The 14,073-nt window shown below is 37.7% G+C and overlaps 1 pseudogene; it reads left to right on the top strand.

The window, feature by feature from the left end:
• Positions 1-602: 602 nt before the first annotated feature.
• LOC101360913 (ornithine aminotransferase, mitochondrial pseudogene) lies at positions 603-1,848 on the top strand (annotated as a pseudogene).
• The last annotated feature ends 12,225 nt before the right edge of the window (positions 1,849-14,073 follow it).

Below are 14,073 nucleotides of genomic sequence, written 5' to 3'. Positions count from 1 at the left end.
AACTTAATTATTAGTTCCTACAGAACTGATCAGCTCCCGAAGAACTAATATGACCAGACCCACAAATATAGTTGTCTATAAACAGAGTGATGTGCCCTGTATTTAGTATTCCCAAGGCACCCCTACCTGGTGAGTAGGACCAGTATGGAAGTCAAATGATACATTAGACAGAGGTCAGAAAACTACAGTCCTCAGGCCATCTCTGGCTGCATCCTGTTTTTATAAATAAAGTTTTATTGGAACACAGCCAAGCCCATCACTTACACATAATCTATGGCAAACGGTTAAGCACTGAAAGGTTAGTGGTTCAAACCCAGCCAGAGGCACCTTGGAAGATAGGCCTGGCAATCTGCTTCCAAAAGGTCACAGCCTTGAAAACCCTAAGGAGCAGTTCTGCTTTACACACCTGGGGTCGCCATGGGTGGGAATTGACTGGATGGCAATTTACAACAACAAACTTTCCTGCAGGTCAGAAGTTCAAAAGAGCAGGCTGCCACTCAGTGGACACCGGGTTTGTTCCAGAGGTGCTGTCAGGAGCTATTGGACCCCCTGAAGCCTGTCCCTGGATCTCAGATCTGTAGCGTTCCTATTTGATGGACATGATGCTTTCCAAACTAGCATGTTTGCAGACTGTCGCTGTGCTTCACCGGGGAGTTCATTCGTCAGTGGCTTCTGCTGTATCCATTGCAACTAAAAAAACAGTTCAAGGCCCTCTATCCTTCGATTACGTTTTTGAACGGGAATCTAAATATGGTGTACACAATTACCACCCTTTACCTGTAGCCCTGGAGAAAGGAAAAGGTATTTACGTATGGGATGTAGAAGGCAGAAAATATTTTGACTTCCTGAGTGCTTACAGTGCTGTCAACCAAGGACATTGTCACTCAAAGATTGTGGATGTTCTGAAAAGTCAGGCAGACAAATTGATCTTAACCTCTAGGGCTTTCTACAGTAATGTACTTGGTGAATATGAAGAGTACATTACCAAGCTTTTCAACTACCACAAAGTTCTCCCTATGAATACAGGAGTGGAGGCTGGAGAGATGGCCTGCAAACTTGCTTGTAAATGGGGCTATAACAGTCAAGGGTATTCAGAAATACAAAGCCAAGATCGTTTTTGCCGCTGGAAACTTTTGGGGTAGAACATTGTCTGCTATCTCCAGTTCCACACACCCAACCACAATGGTTTTGGACCGTTTATGCCAGGTTTTGAAATCATTCCCTATAGTGACCTACCTGCTCTTGAGCGTGCTCTTTAGGATCCGACCGTGGCCGCATTTATGGTAGAATTACCTCGCGGGCGTGCGAGAACTCTGTAGCTGGCACCAGGTTCTGTTTACTGCTGATGAAATACAGACGGGATTGGCCAGAACTGGCCAATGGCTGGCAGTTGATCATGAAAAGTGAGACCTGACATAATCCTCCTTGGCAAGGCCCTTTCTGGGGACTTATACCCTGTTTCCGCAGTGCTGTTTGATGACGAGGTGATGCTCACCATCAAGCCTGGGGAACACGGCTCGAATGACCATCACAGCCCTCAAGGTCCTGGAAGTGGAAAACTTAGCTGAAAACACAGACAAAACGGGTTCTTTCTCGAGACATGAACTCAGGAAGCTACCTTCTGATACCGTATCTGTTGTCAGAGGAAAAAGATTATTGAATGCTATCGTTATTAGAGAAACTAAAGATTATGATGCCTGGAAGGTATGTCTCCGACTTCGAGATAATGGACTTCTGGCCAAGCTGACCCACGGCGATATCATCAGGCTTGCACCTCCGCTTGTGATCAAGGAGGACAAGGTCCGCGAGTCCATCGAGATCATTCAGAAGACCATCTTGTCTTTCTGAGAGTGGTCAGTGTTGTCAGGGCACCTGCGAGCCAGCTGGAGACACGTGGTTCCCGGGTGTCCTATTAAGACTCTGCTCTCCACGCCGGCACATGCCACTCCCACGTAGCTCCAAGGACTTTTTTAAAACTTTAGTTCATACATAGTTGAAGGAAATTTATGTACCTGCGGTTTGCTGTGTAATATAACTAAGACAAATGTAGTGGCATCTGCATTTGGTTAAGTGTTTTCCTTTTGTGTGTGCTTTCTAAAGTGAAATGTATCTATCAGAGAGTGTTTCAATCAAGCCCTTTAAGTATCATTTTTATACATTTTTTTAAACAAATTCTTTACTGGTATAAGTGTTTTATATTTGAAAAAGTTACCTCTGAGGTAATATATAGAAGATTTGCTTAACTTTATATAAAGTTGAATCATTCTAATCATTGACTTTTAGGAAGTTTTAATGGTTAAGATATATAAGAAACTAGGTTTAAGTACCTTTAGCCCTTTCAAGACCGTATTATCTTCTGCTTTAAATTTTTTGTTGACACCATGTGTTTTCAGTAGTGGAATGCATGCCGAGTCATTGAGTGTGTTTAAATTTTTGGTTGGTAATAGAGATTTAGAAAAATAGCATATGAAAATACATGATTTGTGGGAGCCCGTCTGGCCCACTGGTCTTGGGTAACAGGCTTTATTGCGGGGCACCTTCCATCTGGGTACATGCGGAACCTCTGGTTTTGCCTAATACTCCAGCTATTTTGCTTCAGTGAACATTTCTTTTGCCTTCAGTGTTACACAAGTGCCCACTGGAGGAAAGCGAGTATTTTTAGTGGGAAAAGTATACTCCTAAAGAACTCCAGAGGCATAAAAAGTGGGTGGGATATACCATATGTTCCCCAAGTCACAAAAGGGTTAACTTCATATTGGCCAACACTGGGATGTATTCTGTGGATGTCATTATTTCGAATGAAGAAATACTGTTTAACATTCCCAAATTATGTTTTAAGTGTGTGATTATAATTCATTAAAATAAAAATGCTTATTTCCAAACTTTCTTTAAATTTAAAATAAAGCTTCTATTGAAAATGTCAAAAAAAGAAAAAAGTTTGAAAGAGCAGTTATTGGTAGCTTTTAGTCATCATGTCAACTAGTTATAATTTATTGCCTTTCAGCTCCAAATTTACCCTTAAGTACCGATTCCTGGCAAGTACATCTCATGTGCAGCCACAACCCATCCGTCAGTGAAGATTTGCATTTTGCTATGATGCTGAACAAGTTTCAGCAGCGCTTCTAGTCTAAGATGGACTAGGAAGAAGGGCCTGGCAATCTGCTTCTGAAAATCAGCCAATGAAAACCCTATGGATCACAATCCAATCTGCAGCGCATCATGGGGATGGCACAGGACCATGCAGCATTTTGTTCATTGTGCATGGGGTCACCATGAGTTGGGGGTTGACTTGATGGCAGCTAACAACAGAAATAATCTCCTCTGTAATAATGGACTGGACTCAGCATTTCTCCTTTACAGTGAAAAATTAACATGTTAAACCTTCTCAGTAGAGGGCGCTGGAGGGACATTGCAGGAGGTAAGATGCTTTTCTTCCTGGTTCCCATGGGCTGAGTTTTGCTTTTTCTTGCACCTGCTACACAGTGTAACAGCTGTGAGTGTGTGTGTGTGTGTGTGTGTGTGTGTGTGTGTGTGGTGGGGGGTGGGGGGGAAGCATCCAGTGGTACTCTGCCACAGCTGTGCTCAGTCCCTCGGCAACCTCACAGCCCCTGCCCAGGACTAGTGACACCTCCACTCAGTCCTCCCAGAGCCAATTCCAGGCCTTATGTTGGCAGTAGCTTTCTGACTTATCTGCTCACCGCCTACCAGCCTCAGCTCCCCTGTGCCCCAGAGAGTTATTACCTACTGCTCTTCTGACACAGATATCACACACCCCAGGCCATGTCACCCTGCCACCAAACAGACTCCTGATACCCTGACTCCCTCTGCACACTAACACACCACCCTCTCCCCTGCAATCTAGTACAGTGCCTGGTACACAGAAGGTACTCAGTATAAGTGATAGTAATACTGATGATGATGACGATAATGTAAAGCAATGATTCTCAACACTGTGAGATCCAAATGCCCCTTTTTATAACAAATATTCTGTTGTATCTCTTTACTAATCTGAAATAATATAAGTAACATAATCTACTCTTGGACATCATTTAAAAAATTGTATAAAATTCTCATTGTCATATAGAGGATAAAATTGAAAAAGCAGCTCATGATAAAATATGTATTTCAAAACATGAATACTTTGGTCACTTCACTGGAAGACAAAATAATCAGATGCTTGTATGTGTTTATAACGAAGAACTAAGAAGGAGCACAAGAAAATGAGAGAAGAGAGGTACAGGTAGACACTAGAGTAAAACAATGTTGGGACAAATAATAACCAACCAAACTGATTTGTAAGGAAGAGATAGAGGGGGGAAAACCTTAATTAAAATAAGGATAACATACCAACGCAAGTTAAAGCCCATCAGGGTGAAGGAAATGTACACATTCATTAAGAGCTAGTCTTCATAATTGTAGTGACAAAATCATTCTCTAGATATTTTGAGTTGATCACAGAAAAAAAAAATTCCCCTGTCTTAAATACCACCACATTTTGAGGTATACAGCCTCTAGTATTTCAGAAAACCTTGGAGTCTATATATCTTTCAAAAGGTGATGGGGGAATAAAAGATGAATTGGAAAAAACCAGTAATACAGGAAGCTATAGAAAAGGTGTATGTTACATCTCTGGGCATAGTATTGAGGCATTGAAAAACAACAAGTGAGCCCAAAATAAAGAATTTTGATGTGTAATTTGTACAGCTTTGATTTCTTAACATTGTGCTATAAATATTAAATTGAATATTTAAGAATATATACCGGTATATATATATATAGAGAGAGAGAGAGAGAGAAGAGAAACATTTTTAAGCCTTCATTAAGAAAATTCAGTGAGATTGCTGCATTTCATGTATCTCCACTGATTTAATAATATTTGATTTAAGTCTATTTTTAAAAGTGTCAAAATTTCTTTTACATATTTGCAGTTTCATTACTTTTGCAATAACTGTACTTCTATATTGAAACTTTTATACTAAATATGTAGTTAAATATATCATAAAAACTAATTTTGCTTCTGTCCAAACAAGTAGTATGAAAGTTTTAATGCATCCAAAACCTTTCATAATTGGAATGATATTAAATTGTGCTTTGATGTCAAGGTCATTTTTTGTTTTTTTTGACTCTCTGCTAGAAGCTTTTAATCTGGTTGTGGGAATAGGATATACATGCACACAGTTAAATTCAAGAATTGTGATATTGAAGGAAGAACCAGTCCACACTGTGAGCCTGCAAATGGCAAAGCTACATCCAAGGAAGGGGTAGAAGCTACAGAAAGGTAGGTCTGGGCTAAATGGATGTTTCTAGTAGAGCTGTCCAGGAGTCCCTGGGTGGTGCAAATGGTTAATGCACTTGGCTACTAACCAAAAGACTGGAGGTTTGAGTCCACCCACAGACTTCTAGCTTCCCAGACTGTGAGAGAATAAATTTCTGTTTGTTAAAGCCTTCCACGTGGTATTTCTATTATAGAAGCACTAGATACTAAGACAGTGTCCTAGGGACAAAATTAATGGGCAGCATACCAGAGTATTTCTTAATCTGTTTAACTGGAAAAGCTCTATGTTTGGTAGCCAAAAACCTGACTTGAGTCACAAAAGTGGACAGTTATGCCCTCTTAGTTTCTATACCTAAGTCAATTCAGACTCAGAGCTCCTTGATCAAAGGAGAAGCTGGATACCTTGAGGAAGAACCCTGCACCACTGCCACAAGTACATAAGCAATTTAGTTGTGTATGTACCATTGCTACTAGTACATAAGTCCCTAAATGAACCTCCAGCAATTTACTAGACTGTGCACGAGGGAAAGGAAATATCCATACCTTTTGAGGATTACTAGACCCTGGCTCTGAATTGACACTAATTCCAGGGACCCCAAATGGGGGCTTAATGGTGGTCAGGTGATAGATGAAATCTTAGCTCAGGTCCTACTCTGGCCTAGTTGGTCCAGTAGTAGTAGTTTTTTCCCCCAATTCTTTAATGTATAATTGGAATAGACATACTTAGCAACTGGACAAATCCCCACATTGGCTCTTTGACCCATGGTATAATGGCCATTAGGGTAGGAAGAGCTAAATGGAAGCCCTGGGAATTTCCACTCCTAAGATAGTAAACCAGAAGGAATACCACATTAAAGGCTTGAAAGAAGCAGAGATGGTGACATCTATCACATTCTAATTTAACTCACCAGTTTGGCCTCTGCAGAAGTCAGATGAATCTAACAGAATGACTGTTGACTATCATAATCAGGTGATGACTCCAATTGCAGCTGCTGTCCTAAATATAGTGTCTTTATTGGAGTAAATCACACAGTCCTTGACACTTGGTATTAGCTATTGACTTAGCTGAAGCTTTTTTCTCCATACCAGTTTTCAAGGACCAACAGAAGCACTTTGCTTTTATCTGGCAAAGACAACAGTATACCTTTACATTCTTGCCTCAGTGATCCTGCTGTCTGCCATAATATAGTATGCAGAGATCTTGATCATTTTGATATTCCACAAAATATCACACTGGTCCACTAAATCATGCTGATTAGATCTGATAAGCATAAAGTAGCAAGTACTTTAGATGCTGTGGTAGGCTGATAATGGCTCCCAAAGATATGTCCACATCCTAATCCCTTGAATTTGTTAAATGATACTTTATAAGGTAAAGTTTTTGCAGATGTCATGAAGTTAAGGATCTTGAAGAGATCATCCTGGACAACTGGAAGAAAACGGAGGCATCAATGGAAGGATGATCTCAAAGTTGAAGAGCAAATGTAATAGAAGTGAAGAAGAACTAAAAGGATGGGAAGTTGTGAGAGGAGGGAGAGATGTTGGTATTTAAGATTTCAAAAATGAAGACAGTTCCACAGATGACAGGGTTCCAAGGGTCACTGTTAAATGCACATGGAAATAAGTGACTCCATATGAATTTTGAACCTTGGACCATATACCGTTTACTGGATTAACTGATGGATGTAGGGAGTGACCAGGTTGACTGTGATAAGGACAGGGAGAAGTTGGTAGAGTTGGATGAGGTGAGCATCAGAGGTGGAGGGCCTGGCTATTGTGGGGACCAGTATGTGGGGCAGTGAGCTTCCCATCACTGGAAGAGTTCAAGAAGACACTGATGACACTGGGTTGAGAATTAAAAAAAGAATTCCTAAATTTAAAAAGTTTTAGATTCATCTATAGAAGAGATAAGGAAACCCTGGTGGCATAGTGGTTAAGAACTACAGCTGCTAACCAGAACGTTGGCAGTTGGAATCCACCAGGTGCTCCTTGGAAACCCTGTGGGGCAGTTCTACCGTGTCCTACAGGGTTGCTATGAGTTGGAATCGACTTGCAGCTATGGGTTTGGTTTTTATAGAGGAGAAAACTTTCATGTCTGATACTAGAATAATTATTTTATCTGTGCAATGCCTCAAATTCAGTTTTCAGGATAAATTAGAATTCTTACCTTTTTTTTGTATAAAAATAATTTTTTCAGGAAAGAATTTTATCCACTTAGGATTTGTTTGTCACATCCATTCTTTCTCTGGTTCTGTCAAAGGGCCTCCAGTGTGTCGTATACATTCTGGTACCTGTGTGCAGGCATGATACTTATTGGATTAAATGATGTGTCAAAAATTTCAAGTTCTTGAGTTTAACATATAAAATTTCTTTAGGACCATTAAACATAGTTATTTGCTTTGTAGTTAGAGTTCATCAAATAATAAACATCCTTTGACTGCAGAGTCAGATTTTCTCCAAGCAGGTAATCCACAACAACAGGGAATTCCAGCCTGGTTCTTGACCATCCCCCAAAATTGTCAGTCACTATGAGCTCACTGAGTTCCATCTGAATTTAGTAAATTCAATAAGTGTAAGTAAAATAAACAGAATTATAAGTCAACTACAAAAAAAAGTAAATGTCAAACATAAATGGTTTTCGTACTGTTCAATGCTCTTGGATTATTTCTCTCCCTTTTCCTGACTCAGAAAAATAACAATACCCAAACACATTTGGAGTATATACATATTCAGTTTAGAAAGCACACAGCTTATTTCTTATTTTGCAGAGACTGTTTCCTTCATTTCAGTAATTTTTCCTTTTCTTTTTCACCAAGGAATTCCATAAATATAATCACAAAGCCGTATAAGAATCTGCTAAAAATTTTTTTATTGCATTTAACTGAGAATATCACATTGTTCCACAGTAAAATTATCTTATCCTCCAAATGATTACAAAGCTCTTTTCATTGAAAAGGTTTTGGTTATCTATATTAAATTGCACATTATAAAAAAATCAATTACAAATTATACTCTTTAAAAATAAACTTCAAATTGTAAAAAAAAAAAAAAAAAAAAAGGGAGGGGAGGCAAGTACTACAATACTGTATACTAATCAAATCCAGCATAATCATTTAACATAGTGATCTATATTTAAACAACTATTATGCCAAAAATGGCAACCCCGTGTAGGTAGGGAGAGAAGCAGGGCAGCACTGCGCTGTGCAGCAGCAGGCACTTAGGACATTTGGTTTTGATGTCTAAGATAAAACCGGTTTTTCTAACTTTGAGAATATACAAAATAATTTAAAAATTAATTTTCAAATAAACATTAAAATAAGTTGACATGAAAAATATCCTATTATACCAGGAGATACTTAAAATATCTAAGCTCTCCCTTAATAATACTGCAGGGTTCAATTTGTTGTTGCTGTTGCTTTTGGGCTAAAATAAACTGGTAGGAAAACAAACTGACAAAATGCAAATTTATCAAGCATTGTGCAATGGCTTTACAATCTTACATTTCTCAAACCACAATATATTAACAGAAGTTATTATTAAAGGGATGTTTAATCTCTGCTCTAACTTCTGATTAATAAACCCCCATTCTCCTTTCCACATATAACTCATGTTAGTAGTGTAAGGCAGTGATTTAGTTAATAGAGCAAATCCAGTATACTCGAGTAGATTCTGAATGCATGGTCTTCCTGATTAGGAAAATGACAGTGTGTATATTTACAATATATATTTATAAAATCTTCATAGAGTTAAGGCAGTGTCTATAAAAGACAGCAGGATTAAATATTATCTGAATCCTATTTACTGGCAGCATTAAGACTCAGTGATCCACCTGTAATTTCAGGTGGAATTCTAGGTGGGGGTCACACAGTCAGCCACAACCATGGAGCTGAGAATCCTTGATGAATCACAGGTCTGAGATTTGCTGGCACTGACTCAGATGTAGGTCTTACTAACTTAAGTCTACATTAAATCTGAAAAATGAGCAATAATACTTTCAGTGAGAATTAAAACTATAAAAATACAACTGGGTAAGTAGGTCATTATCCAAGTTTTAAGATTGATGATGACTCCCAAAACTCCTGTTTTAGCCTGATAGCTTTTATTTATTTAAGCAAGCTCTACTCAAGCAAGCTCTCTCTCTCTATATATATATATGGGGCCCTTGTGGCACAGTGGTTAAGCGTTTGGCTGCTAACCAAAAAATTGGCAGTGTGAATTCACCAGCCACTCCTTGGAAACCCTATGGGGCAGTTCTACTCTGTCCTATAGGATCACTAGGAGTCGGAATCAGCTCAACGGCAATGGGTTTGGTTTTTGTGTGTATATATATGTGTGCGTGTGTGTATATATGTCTATATATATGTGTGCGTGTGTATATATATATATATATATACATATATATGTATGTATCTTCTTTTTTTCACATTCCCTTAGAGTTACAGAATACTTTTGAATAGCTAACTTGTGCCAGAAACATTGACAAGGGACTTTTTCTTTAAAGTTATTACCTTGGGGGGTTATGTTCATTATAGTTTTCACTTGGTGTATTTTTCTTGTGAGTTTCAAAACTTTAAAGCCTTTTATATTAACAAAAAATCACATACCTCTAAGTAGTAGATACTTTAATAATTGCTTTATAGTTGAAATTTTTCTCACATGTATACATAAAACACAACATACAGAGTATTGCTGGATCCACATTTCTTATTATATATATATATATTATATATATTTAAAAAGAAAGTAATTTTGAAAGGAACATAAACCTTAGCACCAATCTTAATCTAATCTTTGTTTGGTAGGAAAAAAGATTACCATCTACATAGTCAGCACGTTCATAGACTAGGATCAAAATAACAAGTCTTTGAAATATATGCCAATACAAACTGAATTATGAAAGATACTTTGATCCATTACTTTCTGGCATATTAGAACATAATCTGTAAATCTAAGTTTAGTGAACATTACAGTGGCAAAGGTTTGTGTTTATGTACATTAAAAATATTTAACAAATTTACTTTTCTAATTACTGACAGCTATTGAAAAATATTATGTTAAAGTCATATATGAGGCTCCAAAATAGTAACAGAGATCTAATTTGATTTCTAAATTTTATTTTACATTGATAGTTCCTATCACATACACACTTAGTGACATTCAACTCCAAAATATTCTCCTTTACAGCACTTATTGAAAGGCAAAGAAATGTCTTTAGATTGGGAACTTGTAGGCTAACTCCTGCACCATTGCCACACTCGACAACAGCATTTTCAGAAACTCCAGTGAGATGAAAATTCATTGCCACAGTCCCTTTCCACTAGAAAAGGGGTGTCTCTTACAGGAATTTAATGTGTAAGTTGTAAGGTTAAGGCACAACCATACAATCTACTGTTAACTATCATCTAGCCTCTTGCCAAAGAAAAACAAATGAACAAAAACAAGACCTTCTCATCGTCAAGCTGCCAGTGTAATTGGAAAAGCAAGGGATGAACCATTTTAGTAGGTGTTCATTATACATTTCTTCAGTGCTTTTTTTCCCCCCCGATTATCCAAAGGCCACATTAGTTGATAATCTTTTTTGTTCCTTTTATACTCATTTATCAGAACAAAGCACTTAAGAAACTTTACTGATATTCTAGCCATAACAAGAATTTGTACTCCCTTTTAGTCCCAGAATCACCATTAGCTCGTTTGATGAAGCAGGAATTTGAGTTTTCAGTTAGACAGTGAAATTGAGGTAGGTGGACTCTCATGATCAAGTGGGTGTCATGATCAAGTATTTAGAAAGGTTATATTTAATTCCCAATGTCTTTCCTACTTACTAATAAAAATACTGAAATTTTCTGTTTTAGAAATGAAGTAGCCTGCTATATTTCAGGTAAAAAAAAATTGTACCATGGATTTTTTTCAGAAAGCAAGACTGCACCCATATAGTATGGTAATTGAATTTTAAGAGGTTTCTTTGACTGTATGGAGGTCGAAATGATTGTTTACTATTTAAAATTTAATGATAATTTTAAAAAAAGAGCAAGCTAAGTTAACTATTATGTCTCAAGTTTCAAGGTTTCTCCGAGTGATTCAAAGATGTGACACTGAAGTTTTTTCATAGGTCTTTATTGTTTCAGAAGGAGTCATCTGATAAAGTTCATATTTATGGTTGTTCAATAATTGTGGTTCTAAGATGTATGCAGGTTTCACATTTTGCTATGGCCATTTGGCCCTTTATTCTTGAGAATTGTAACCTATCACTGTATGGTGTATTTATAAGACAAAGCATTAGGCTGTGCCAACAAATAAAATGATAAACATGGTTTCTATTTCTGTAAACCATGGTTATAAAATTATGTGAGCCCAGAAGCTGTCTTTGTTGCTTTCCACCTTGTTATTCTTTGCCCGGAACCATTTTCAGCCTCGGCTCCAGTCAGTCTTTTTCTCTCTCTTACACCAAAACATGACGAAAATCAGTGACTATAATGAGAACTAATTGTAGTAAAACCTGTGAAAGCTGGAACCTGTGTAAGGTGGAAACTTGTCATAGAAGGAAAACTCAAATATTTTCCACTAAATATAGAGTTATAAAGGAGCCCTGGTGGCGCACTGGCTAAAGCGCTTGGCTGCTAACCAAAAGGTTGGGTTTTGAACCTGCCAGTCGTCCCATGGGAGAAAGATGTGGCAATTTGCTTTTGTAAAGATTTATAGCCTTGTAAACTCTATGGGGCAACTGTCCTGTAGGGTCACTATGAGTTGGAATTGGCTCAACGGCAGTGGGTTTGGTTTTGGTTTTATAGCTCAATATAGAAGAGGTGACTACTGTCAAAGGTGGAAAACTTGTGAGACCCGGAAAAACAAGGCAGTCCCATCGAGTTCTGGCTCTCACAGGTTTCACTGTAATAAGTCAATAAAGTAGCAAGTCTTCCTTCTTTGTATTCTTATTCCATATTACCACATCACCATTATGAGCGACAAACTGCTCTTTCATTTTCATAAGGCAAAAAGTTTGTGTTTTTAAGAATTGAATTAAGCTGTTATTGTATATGCATTTTTCTATTAGCCAAGACTCCACTTGCTTTTCAAATCTAAAATATAGGTGTTTAAAAAAAAAGTAATAAAGTTTCACGCCCTCCTCCTTTTAGGGCAACACATTGGAAAAAGCAACAATCTTTAACCTAATACAAATATTGCTCCTCAATGTTTATACCAGCAACAATGAAGTTCTCAGTGTTAGAAACTTCCTGAAGAGTTTTAAATACTTGTTTAAATTGTCTACACATTTAAAAATCAGAGTGAATTAGCTTATGCATTTCTATCTGTATTTACTCTAACACCATACACTATAAAATGCAAGCCAACTTAAGACAGGTGTATTGGGAACTGTATCCCAGAGGCCTATCACATTCCACGTCATCCTCATGATGTGCTCTCATGACAAAGGTTTAATGAAACTTTAATGGGATCTGAAAGTAAAGCATTATGCTCTCTGAAAATATTTATGCTATTAACTCGACAGTCTTCTCTGAAAACATTTAAATAAAAATGAAAGTTTCAAATGTTAGCACAAAAGATGTCAATTATATGAAACTTACCACTTCCCCCAAATATTTTAATCATGAAATTAAAAAAAAAAAGTGTACGTAGACCACTAGAACTCTAAGTTGACTTCAGCCTGCAAGCAGGCCATTTTCCAGGTTACATAAAATTGGGTAGGGGTCCAGCCTCTGAACTATAGGCACACCAATGAATCGTGCAGCTAAGCAACCAGTGGAACTAAGCCGGGTTGTTAATGGACTCTTCATCAGGTGTCTGAAGGACAGAGAGAAGTAAAGGGAAATGAGAGTAAGAAACGAGGACAAAGATGATATGAAAACAGTTAAGAAAAAGGTATCTATGGAAGGGTATGAAAGTACACTACCAGGAACTTAGTTCTCAGAGCTGCCTACCTCTAGTACCTCATGTTCTATTGATTTAGCATCAACAACCATCTGGACATAGGACATTTTAGAAACAACGTTGGTATAAATTAAAATATTCTTAAATACAGTTAAGAGACATTAGAATTACCAAAAGAAACAGTTTCGCTTTGCAACTAAATGTACATTTACTTTAAAGGTGGTGGGAAGTTGAAGCTAATAGCATTAAAGATTTCTCCATACTTGGGCAGAGCCCATGAGATCATCTGCAAACATGTATAAACACATAATAGAGGGATCATGAAATGTAAATGAAGTCCTGTTTCTATTTATGAATAGAATTTGATGCTTGATTGCAAGCGCTATGCAATTTTCAGTGGAAATTGCAAGTCTTAAAATAAGGGCATAGACCTGACAGAGACTGGAGAAACCCTGAGAATATGGCCTCTGGACACCCTTTTAGCTCAGCGGTGAAGTCACTCCCAAGGTTCACTGTTCATCCGGGATTGGACAGCCCCATAAAATAAAACGGGACTAATGAGGCACAGCAGTCCAGGGACAAGGACAAGAAGGCAGAAGTGGACGGAAAAGCTGGTGATAGGGAACCCAACGCTGAGAAAGGACAGTGTTGACATGTCATGGGGTTGTTAACCATTGTCATAGGGCAATATGTGTACAGTTTAAAGAGAAACTATTTGTTCTGTAAACCTTCATCTAAAGTACAAAAAAAAAAAAAAGAATTATGTAAGATCAAATTGACAACAGCAACTCAAAAGGTTTGATGGAAGCCTAGGGGACAGTGAGTTGAAGATAAGGGTGATGGAATAATTTGGAAAAGGATAGAATAGCAGCACAACTGGAAGAATGTAATCGATGTCACTGAATTGTACA

The sequence above is a fragment of the Trichechus manatus genome, unplaced genomic scaffold (assembly GCF_000243295.1).
Source record: "Trichechus manatus latirostris isolate Lorelei unplaced genomic scaffold, TriManLat1.0 scaffold00017, whole genome shotgun sequence".
Classification (NCBI taxonomy): Eukaryota; Metazoa; Chordata; class Mammalia; order Sirenia; family Trichechidae; genus Trichechus; species Trichechus manatus.
Note: the sequence above shows the minus strand (reverse complement) of the source record. Positions and strands in the feature narration are given on the sequence as shown.